The following is a 10,083-nucleotide window of genomic DNA, read 5'->3' on the forward strand; positions in this document are numbered from 1 at the left end:
TAACTCCTCTTAGAGAGGGGGGCAGTGTGCCAAGCATACCACAGCCTAAGGCTGGCCAAAGCCCCAAACCACCCCCACGTGGGCCTTCTGGAACCCCACGAACCTGGCCCCACACCAGGAGCTGAAGGCAGGGCCACCCCATGTCGGGGTGGGGTGTCCAAGACCAGTTCTTTGCCAGTGCCAGTTGGGGCAGGAGGTCCCATGAGGTTGGTCAGTGTCCTTGATTTTCACCCTGATGGACTCCTCCTAATGCTTTCTCTCACGTGCCAACCTTTCAGCTCCTCCCACTGTGCCAGATCACCCTGCAGTATAGCCAATTCCCGGCATCCAACTCCTTGAGAGAGACCTGAGAGGGACATCTTAGTGCCAATGCCCCCTAGCAGCAGTGCAGGAACTGTTCCAGCTGGCGGGGAGAACACTGTCCGGTTATACTTGTATATTACACAGTCCTGATTTCAGACGATTTAAACCTTAACCTATTTAAAAAAGAATATTATATAAAATGCTGTTTTTAAACCTTTTGTCATTTGAAATGCATGTATTGTTTTGCGTGCTGGGGGATGGGCACGATTAGCTTGATGCCAACCTGTGGCAGAGGCTGTCCTGTCCAGGCAGGTGGGACGGAGGCTCTGCTCAGTGTGTTGGGGCCCTGACCCCTTAATCCAGAGATACCTGATGGAAGTTGACTTTTCATATCTTTCTCCTGAAATGAATTGTTTTAAATTGGAATAAATCTCATTCCTAAACGCTGTGGCCCTTCTGGCTTATTTCTTGTTGCTGGGTACGGGGTGGGGGGGCATTGGAGAGGCCCTGAAGGCCCCTGGGGTGTTGCCTGGTCCCCAGTGGTTAGCCTGGGTCCTGGCACCTTCAGACTGGGGTCTGAGCTCATGGGAACCATTGCCATGGCTTCCTCAGGGAGGCCTTCCATCCTGGGCTGGGACTGGGGCACTAGAGCCCCTACTCTGAGGTCCTCCTGCTTGGCTCTTGACTTGAAGCTCATTTGTCTTAGAGTACTGGAGCATCCTTCAAGAGAAGTACCTTCTACCCTAGCCGGCTGGAGCGTCAGGCAGCAGATTGAAGGGTCCCAGGTTTGATTCCACCCTCAAGGGCACATACCTCAATTGCAGGCTTGATCCCTGGCCCTGGCTGAGTATGGAAGGCAATGAATTGATGTGTCTCTCACATTAGTGTTTCTCTTCCTCTCCCTCTCTCCCCCTCTCTTTCACTCCCTTTCTCTCTCCCCCTTCCACTCTCTCTGAAAAAGCAATGGAAAAAATATCCTTGGTGAGGGTAAAAAGAAAAAAAAGGACCTTCCCTGGCCGGGTTTGTTAGAGTGTCTCATCTATACCCCAAGGTTCTGGTGAGAGCACAGAAGGAATCGATGAACGCATAAATAAGAAGAACAACTCTCCCCCTTCCTCTCTCTAAAGTCAGTAAGTAAAAGAAAGAGAAGCACCTCCTTTGTGGGGGCAAGAACCAACATGCCACTCACAGTGGGAGATGTTGCGAAGGCAAAGCCCCCACCTTTCTGTAAACTGAAGATGTTGGACAGCAATCTTTTTTCAGTTTTTTGCTTTTCTAAAAATTTTAATGGTGGTAATGAGACATAACATAAAATTAACCATTTATAAGTGCACAGACCAGCATTCCGTATATTCACACTGTGGTGGTACCATCCCCACTATCTTCAGAACTTTCTCACCTTCCCAACTGAAACTGTCCCCATTAAACTAATCCTCTGGCTCCCACCATCTACTGTCTGTCTCTACGAAGCTGACTCCTCTAGGGACCTCCTATGAGTGGAATCACACAGTATTTGTCCTTCTGAGTCTGGCTTATTTCACTGAGCATGGGTGGAATGCCCTTCCTTTTTAAGGCTGAATAGTGTGCCCCCGTCTACATGGACCCCACTGTCCACTCACCCGTCTACGGGCACTCGGATTGTTTCCATCTTTGGGCTGCTGTAGATAAGGCTGACTATGAGTACAAACCTCTGCATTCCAGATTTCAATTCTGTCAGGTAAATACTCAGAAGTGGAATTTATGGGTCATATGGAAACTATGTTTAGCTTTTTTAGGAACCGCTATCCTGGTTTTCAGAGCGGCTGCCCCATTTCGCATCCCCTCCAGCCGTGCTCAGGAATTCCAACTTCCCCCACCCTCCTCCAGTTTCATTTACTCCTCCTTCGTCAGCGGAACGTGCTTTGAAGACTCCCTGTGTGCCAGGCACTGTCCTAGGCATTGCAGATTTGGGGGGGGGGGCGGGGGCAGTACTTGTCACTATGACTTAACCTATGAAGAAAAAGCAGAGCCGGGAAGTGGGATGAGCAAGTGGCCACTTCAGACAGGCTTTGCAGGAAAGGCCTTTCTGAGAAGACCTGAAAAGAAGGAGCCATGCTGTGGCCTGAGGGAAGGGCTTTCCAAGCAGAGGAAACCGCCTGTGCAAAGGCCATGGGGCAGGACTGTACCTGGCATGTTGAAGGAACAGCGAGGAGGCCTGTGTGGCTGGCACAAAGTGAGCGAAGGGGAGAGAGGGAGGAGGTGAGGACAGGGAGGGGACGGGCAGGTTGTGCAGCGCCTTGTGGGTCACAGAGAGGATTTAGGATTTTATTCTGAGTGAAGTAGGTACGCTGGAGGGCTGTGGGCAGAGGAAGGACGGGACCTGACTCGGTCCCTGCAGGCACCCTCTGGTGCCTGCTGTGGGGACAGACTGGGGAAGGTGGATGCAGGACCTGACTCGAGTGCTCACAGGTGCCCTCTGGTGGCTGACGCGGGGAGGACATACTGTGACAGGTGAGGATGGGAACTCCGGGCCAGGTTAGAGGGGGCTGGGCGAAGTGAAGGCTCAGGGTTTGGGAGGTTGGTTTGGGAAGGGAGCCTGGTTGAGGCCGCCCGTGCACCTGGATGTCACCTAGATTTATGCCCTCTCTGTCCAGCTGGGGCCGCTCTCTTGCTGTCCCACCCACCTGCTGGCTCTATCAGGCACCCTCCAAGGGGAGGTCCTGTCATCACCCCGGTTCCACATGGGAAATGAGGCAGGGAGAAGCCAGCCCTTTTCCCTGATGGTAGGCCAGGGCTTCCCGGGTCTTGGCACCAGTCCAGTCAGGTAGGGTGGGGCAAAAAGAAGATGTATGGCTCTTGTTTCAAAATTAGGAGAATTTCAAGACCAAAACCATTCTGAGCCAGGTTCCTATGTTCAGGAAGCTGGACCTGCTGGCCAGCAGTGGACACTTAGTCTGTTTCCACCTTTTGGCTACTGTGAATAGTGCTGCTTTGGACATGGGTATGCAAGTACCTGTTTGAGTCCCTGCTTTCTATTCTTTTGGATATATACCCAGAGGTGGGATTGCTGGATGGAGACTTTTTGTCTTATCCAAATCCAAATAAATAGCTCATCAGTTAATAAAAGGAGGGTGGTGGACCTTTGTATTCCAGCCTTGGGCCACTCTTGGGGTGGGGGTGGGGCAATGCCTTGGGTGTGGCCAAGGGTAGGGTCCAGGGAGAGACACAACTTGTGGCCCTCTGTGGCAAATAATCCTATCACCCGAGGAGTGGGAAATACTTTGAAAAAATGTAAATAGCCAATTCTTCATTAAACAGAAGGAACATTTTTAATAACAGAGAAGCTGCAAGGAGTGCATCTTTTCTGAATAAAGGAGAATCTTTGGATTGGAATAAGTTTAGTTCTATAAGAACTCCCCAGAGGTAGCAGGGGTGTAAATTAGTGTGTGCACTTTGGCAAAAGATACCTAATATCTGGGAAATACCTTATAACCCAGCAGTTCCACAATTGGGTATTTATCCACAGAAAGTCACATGTGGTCGCCAAAAGGCATGGATCAATTGTGCATAGCTGCTCTGCTCATGTCAGCCCCAAAGTGAAATTTAACTAAGTCCCCCTCAATAGTAGATTGGATCACTAGTACAGCATGGTGACTGTAGGTAATAATACTGCATTGCACATTTAAAAGTTCAAAGAGAGTAGATCTCAAAACTTCCCCTCACAAGAAGAAAATTGTAACTGTGTGGTTATGGATGTTAACTAGACTTATTGTGGTGATCATTTCAGAGTATATACAAATACTGAATCATTGTGTTGTACACCTGAAACTAATATATGTCAATTATATCTAATTTTAAAAAATAGGGATATTGATAAGAAAAAGAGAATGGATGAGTAGGTGAATATGTGAGTTACATCTAATTTTTAAAAATAAATAGAAAATAGTGATAAGGCAATGAGAATTAATGAACTACAACCACCTGTACCAGTGTGGATTTATTACACAATCATAACAGGTGATAGACAGAAACTGGACACACCAGCATCCTTGTGCAGTTCCATTTATATCAAGTTCTAAAATGGCAGAAAATAAATACAATTTTTAGGGTTACTTAATTTGGTTGTAAATTTATAAAGAAAAGCAAGGAGGTAAAGAAGGACATTATATAAAAGAATTCACCAAGAGGACATATGATTCTAAATATGCACACCCAAAATATAATAGAACTGAAAGGAGAAATAGACAAATCTACGATTATTCTTCAACGCTCCCCTCAGCAGTCAATAGGATGAGTGACAGAATATTAGCAAGAATATAGAAGATCTAAGCAAAACCATCAAGCAAATACACAAATAAGGTGAAATGATCTTTGGCAAAATTCAATGGAGAAAGGAGGACAGTCTTTTCAATGAAGGGTGCTGGCTGCACAGCAAGAGAAACCATCAACAAAACGAAAAGGGAGCCCGCTGTATGGGAGAACATTCACCAGTGATTCGCCTGATAAGGGGTTAGTCTCTGAAATATATAAAGAACTTATACAACTCAGCACCAGGAAGACAAATAACCCAAATTAAAAACGGCAAAGGACCTGAATAGACACTTCTCCCAAGAGGACATGCAGATGGCCAAGAGGCATGAAAAAGTGCTCAAGGTCACTAACCACGAGGGAGATGCAAATGAAAATGGGAGACATCTGTAATAGAGTCAACAATTAAAAAAAAAACTACAATGAGGTATCACCTCACACCTGTCAGAACGGCTACTATCAATAAATCAACAAGCAACAAGTGCTGGGAGGGTGTGGAGAAAGGGGAGCCCTGGTGCACTGCCGGTGGGAACGCAGACTGGGGCAGCCACTGTGGAAAATAGCGTGGAGGGTCCTCAAAAAATTAAAAATGGAGCTGCCATTTGACCCAGTGATTCCACTTCTAGGAATATATCCTAAGAATCCTGAAGCACTAATCAGAAAGAACTTATGCACCCCTATGTTCATAGCAGCGCAGTTTACAAGAGCTAAGATCTGGACACAGCCCAGGCGCCCATCAGTAGCTGAGTGGATAGAAAGGCTGTGGGGCATTCACACCATGGAGTACTACGCAGCTGTAAAGAAGAAGGCCCTCGGACCCTTTGGGACAGTATGGATGGACCTGGAGAGTATTACTCTAAGCGAAGCAAGCCAGGCAGAGAAAGACAAGTACCACGTAATCTCACTCATATGTGAAATCTAATGAACAAAATAAACTGATGAATAAAATAAAACCAGAGGCAGGGATGCATGGATCAGACTGACACATGTCAGAGGGGAGCGGGTGGGGGGCTGGATAAAGGAAGGTGAAGAGATTAGCCAAGGAACATATATGCATAGCCCAGGGACAACAGTGTGGTGAGGGCCAGGGGGCGCTGCTGAGTGGAGGTGGGCAAAGTGGGGGGGACAGGGACATCTGCAAGTGTCAGCAATAAAAAAAAAATTTCTAAGATTTTTTTTTAATCCTCACTTGAGGATATTTTTTCCACTGCTTTTCAGAGGGAGTGGGAGAGAGAGAGAACATCAGTGTGAGAGAGACACACTGATTGGTTGCCTCCCACACGCGCTCCGACCAGGGCCGGGGAACAAGCCTGCAACCGAGGTACGTGCCCTTGGCCAGGATCAAACCTGCGACCCTTCAGTCCGAGGGCCGACGCTCTAACCACTGAGCAAACCAGCTAGGGCCACAACAATAAAAAAAAATAATAAAGGGTGAATATCGACACGCATATAAAGAAGGAACCTTAGCACTAACTGGTTTGGCTCAGCAGTTAGAGCGTCAGCCTGCAGACTGAAGGGTCCTGGGTTCGATTCCAGCCAAGGGCATGTAACTTGGTTGCAGGCTCGATCCCCAGCCCTGGTTGGGGTGAGTGGGGAAGGCAACCAATCGATGTGTCTCTCTCATGTTGTTGTTTCTCTCTCTCTCCCTCCCTTCTACTGTCTCTGAAAAGCAACAGAAAAAATATCCTCGGGTGAGGGTTAAAAAGTAAATAAATAAATAAAAAGTTCCAATTGTTAAAAAAGAAAGAAAGAAAGAACCTTGACCTACACAAAATTAACTCAAAATGGATCACAGACCTAAATGTAAATGTAAATATAAAACAATAAAATTCCTAGAAGAAAACAAAACATCTTTGTGGCCTTGGGTTTGGCAAAGAGTTCTTATAGAAAGTACCACAAGCATAATCTATAAAGAAGAAAAAAAAAGATAAATTGAACATTATAAAAATTAAAAACTTTTGCTCCGCAAAGGACACAAAAAGATGAAAAGGATGGAAAACCAAACCACAGACTGGGAGAGAATATTTGCAAACCACATGCCCAGTAAAGGACTTGTATGCAGAATATATAAAGAATTTTCAAAACATAGTAATAGGAAGACAACCTACTAAAAGAAATGGTAAAATTTGAATAGACAGTTCACCAAAGAAGATACAGATAACATATGAACACGTGAAAAGATATTCAACATCATTAATCAATTGGGGATTTGCAGGTTAAATCCACAATGAGATGCCATCAGCTAAAAGAAAAAATATGTAGCACTTGTGTTTGTTTTGTTTAATTTGCGGATAAAGACTGCATACAGGTGTGAAAAATAAAGCCTCTTTTGCAACCCAGAACTCATAGTTCAGTATGAGGTGTTTTTTTGTGTTTTGTGTTTTGTTTTTTTATTTCAAAGAGAGGCAGGGAGAGGGAGAGAGAGAGAAACATCAGTGATGAGAGAGTCATTGACCCGCTGCCTCCTGCTGGGGACCGAGCCTAAAACCGGGGCATGTGCCCTGACCAGGAACTGAACTGTGACCTCTTGGTTCATGGGTCGATGCTCAACCACTGAGCAACACTGGCCAGGCCAATATGAGTTTTGATACATATAATAAGGAACATGATGAAAAATAATAATTATATATATATATATATATATATATATATATATATATATATATATATACACACACAACCAAGTGCTGGCAGGGAGTGGGAAACTGGTCAGCAGTTTCTTACCAAGTTAAACATATAGTTATCCTAGGACCCAGCAATCCCACTTGTAAGGACTTACCCAAGTAAAATGAACACCAATTGTTCATATGACACCTGAATATGTATGTTTATAGCAGCACTAGTAATGATGTTCCCAAACTGGAGCCAACCCAAATGTCCTTTTGTGAATGAATGGTGACACACGTACACAACGGAAAACTGCTCAGCAGTCAAAAGGGATGGGCTCCTCATACACCCAACTGCACAGACACGTTCCAAATGCTAAATGAAAGAAGCCGGTCTCAAAAGCCACATTATGTGTGATTCCATTTATATCACATTTGCAAAAGGATTTTATTTTATTTTATTATTTTATTTTATTTTTGTAAAATATATCTTTATTGATTTCAGAGAGAGGAAAGAAGAAGGAGAGAGATAGAAACATCAATGATGAGAGAGTCATTGATCGAGCCCACAACCTGGGCATGTGCCCTGACCAGGAATTGAACCCTGATCGCTTGGATCCTAGGTTGACGCTCAACCGCTGAGCCGCGCCTGGCCGGGCGCAAAAGGATTTTAAAAGTTGTAGCAACAAAGAGTGGATCTATGGTTTCCAGGGGCTAGGGGTGTGGTGAGAGTCTGGCTCTACAAAGGAGGGAGTTTTTCAGGGGGAGGGAATTATCTTCTGTCAACTCTCGCTGATTATTTACATGACTCTGTACATGTGTCAAAACTCATAGTCAAATATCAAAGAAAGTGAAGACAGTGCCATGTACTTTTAAAAACAAAAAATTAAATAAATCTTATTGCCAAAAAGTACCCCTCAAACATAAAAATACTGTAGAAGAGCAGTAGTGACTGCCAGGTGAAAGGAGGCAGTTTCTGTTGGAAAGGGTACCTGGGGACCCTGATGGGGTTGATGATGTCCTTAGTCTTGGCCTGGCTGGGGGTCATATGGCCATTGGGTTCACAAGAACTGATTAGGTTAGATATTCATGTTTTCTGTGTGTGTGTGTTTCAAACATGCACACAAGCTCACCTAATGAACTAAAATGTGACAAATGTCCCCACTGGCACCTGGTATGTGGAAAGAACCCGTCTGCCTTTTTGGGGAACTGGAAGGGAGATTTGTTTTGAAGCTGGAGAAATTCAGAGGCCCGGCCCTAGTGGGCATCCAGGGAGCAGGTGGTTTTTCTGAGGTCAGTGAGAGCCACGGAAGGTGTTAGACCAGGGGCTGACACCTGGTCCTGTTGTGACACGCTGGCAATGGGCAGCAGGCAGATGCCCAGAGAAGGTGGCCCTCGTGCTCCTGCGTGTCTCTGCACTTCCGTCCGCTCTCTGCTCTGTGACTCAGCCTGGCCTTCTCCTTTTGCCTAGCTGGTTATTTCTGTTCTGTGCTGTCCTCCCAGCCCTGCCCCGCTCAGACTGATTTATGCTTTTTTTCACCTGCCTGGCAGTGGGAAGTCACCCTGACCTCCTCAGGGCCAACCACTGGGGGTGAGTGGATAGTCCCGGGCCTCCGGGCCTCAGTGACCAGACAGGGGTGGGGTTGGGGGACCTTATCAGACTTCCCATCTGCTATTCATTATGACGCAACAGCGAAGAAAACCGCACTTTCTTCATAGTTGGGGATTGGGGGAGGGGCGACAGTGCTGCTGTGTGGCGCCAGGCACTCACCTTCTCTGAGCCTTGATAGTACCATCTGTGGGGGTTCCAGAGGCCCCTGAATTATGTGTATCTCCAGGGAGCGGTGTTCCAGAACTTTCTAGAACTTTTAAGAACTTCTCAACAGGGATTCTGCACATAGAAACGGCCAAGATCTGCTGGATTGGAGACAAATTGCAATCCCCCTTTGCTGCGAGTGCCAGGAAGCAGCCATGTGCTCACCCTTGCATTGTAGTCCTCCTTTGAGGGTCCTAAAGAGTAAGGGAGTCAGGGTCCTAAAGATCTTGACCCACAGGTTGGATTCACAAGATCTCCCTATGCCCAGACTGCCTGTTCAACGTCTCCCGGCTGTCAAATGCCATCTGCTCAGCATGGCCTCCCTTGACTCCCTGTGTAAAGCCACAGCCCACACCCCCCAACATCTCCCAGCCCTGTTCTCTACTTTATTTTTTGCTCAGAATGTATTGCCATCCAACAGGCTCAAATATATTTTTTAAATGTCTTTCCTGCCCTGGCCGGGTGGCTCAGCTGGTTGGAGTGTCTTCCTGTACACCAAAAGGTTGTTGGCTCAATTTCCAGTCAGGGCACATACCTTTTTTTTTTTTTTTTTTTTAATATATCTTTATGAATTTCAGAGAGAGGAAAGGAGAGGGAGAGAGAGATAGAAACATCAATGATGAGAGAGTCACTGATCGAGCCCGCAACCCCGGGCATGTGACTCGACAGGGAATCGAACCCCGATCGCCTGGATCCCAGGTCGATGCTCAACCACTGAGCCCCGCCCGGCCTGGTAGGGCACGTACCTAGGTTGCAGGCTCAATCCCTGGTGCAGGCTTGTGCGGAGACAACAGATTGATGACATTTCTTTGTCTCTCTCCCTTCCTTTTTCTCAAAAAAAAAAAAAAAGGTATTTTCTTACTTGTCTAACTAGAATGTTAAGCAGAGGGGTCAGGGATTTTGTCATTTTGTTTTCTGCAGCACCTAGAATGCCTGGCACACAGTAGGTGCTCAATCAATGTTTTCTGGGAGAATCAATGGCCCTCCTCAAAGCCTCCTGGTTAGTGTTTAGACCCTGGAGCCCCACGGGTAAAGCCGGCTCCGGGCCCTGTCTGGTCCCATCATGATCTG

Source organism: Miniopterus schreibersii (genome assembly GCF_964146895.1).
Source record: "Miniopterus schreibersii genome assembly, chromosome: 4".
Classification (NCBI taxonomy): Eukaryota; Metazoa; Chordata; class Mammalia; order Chiroptera; family Miniopteridae; genus Miniopterus; species Miniopterus schreibersii.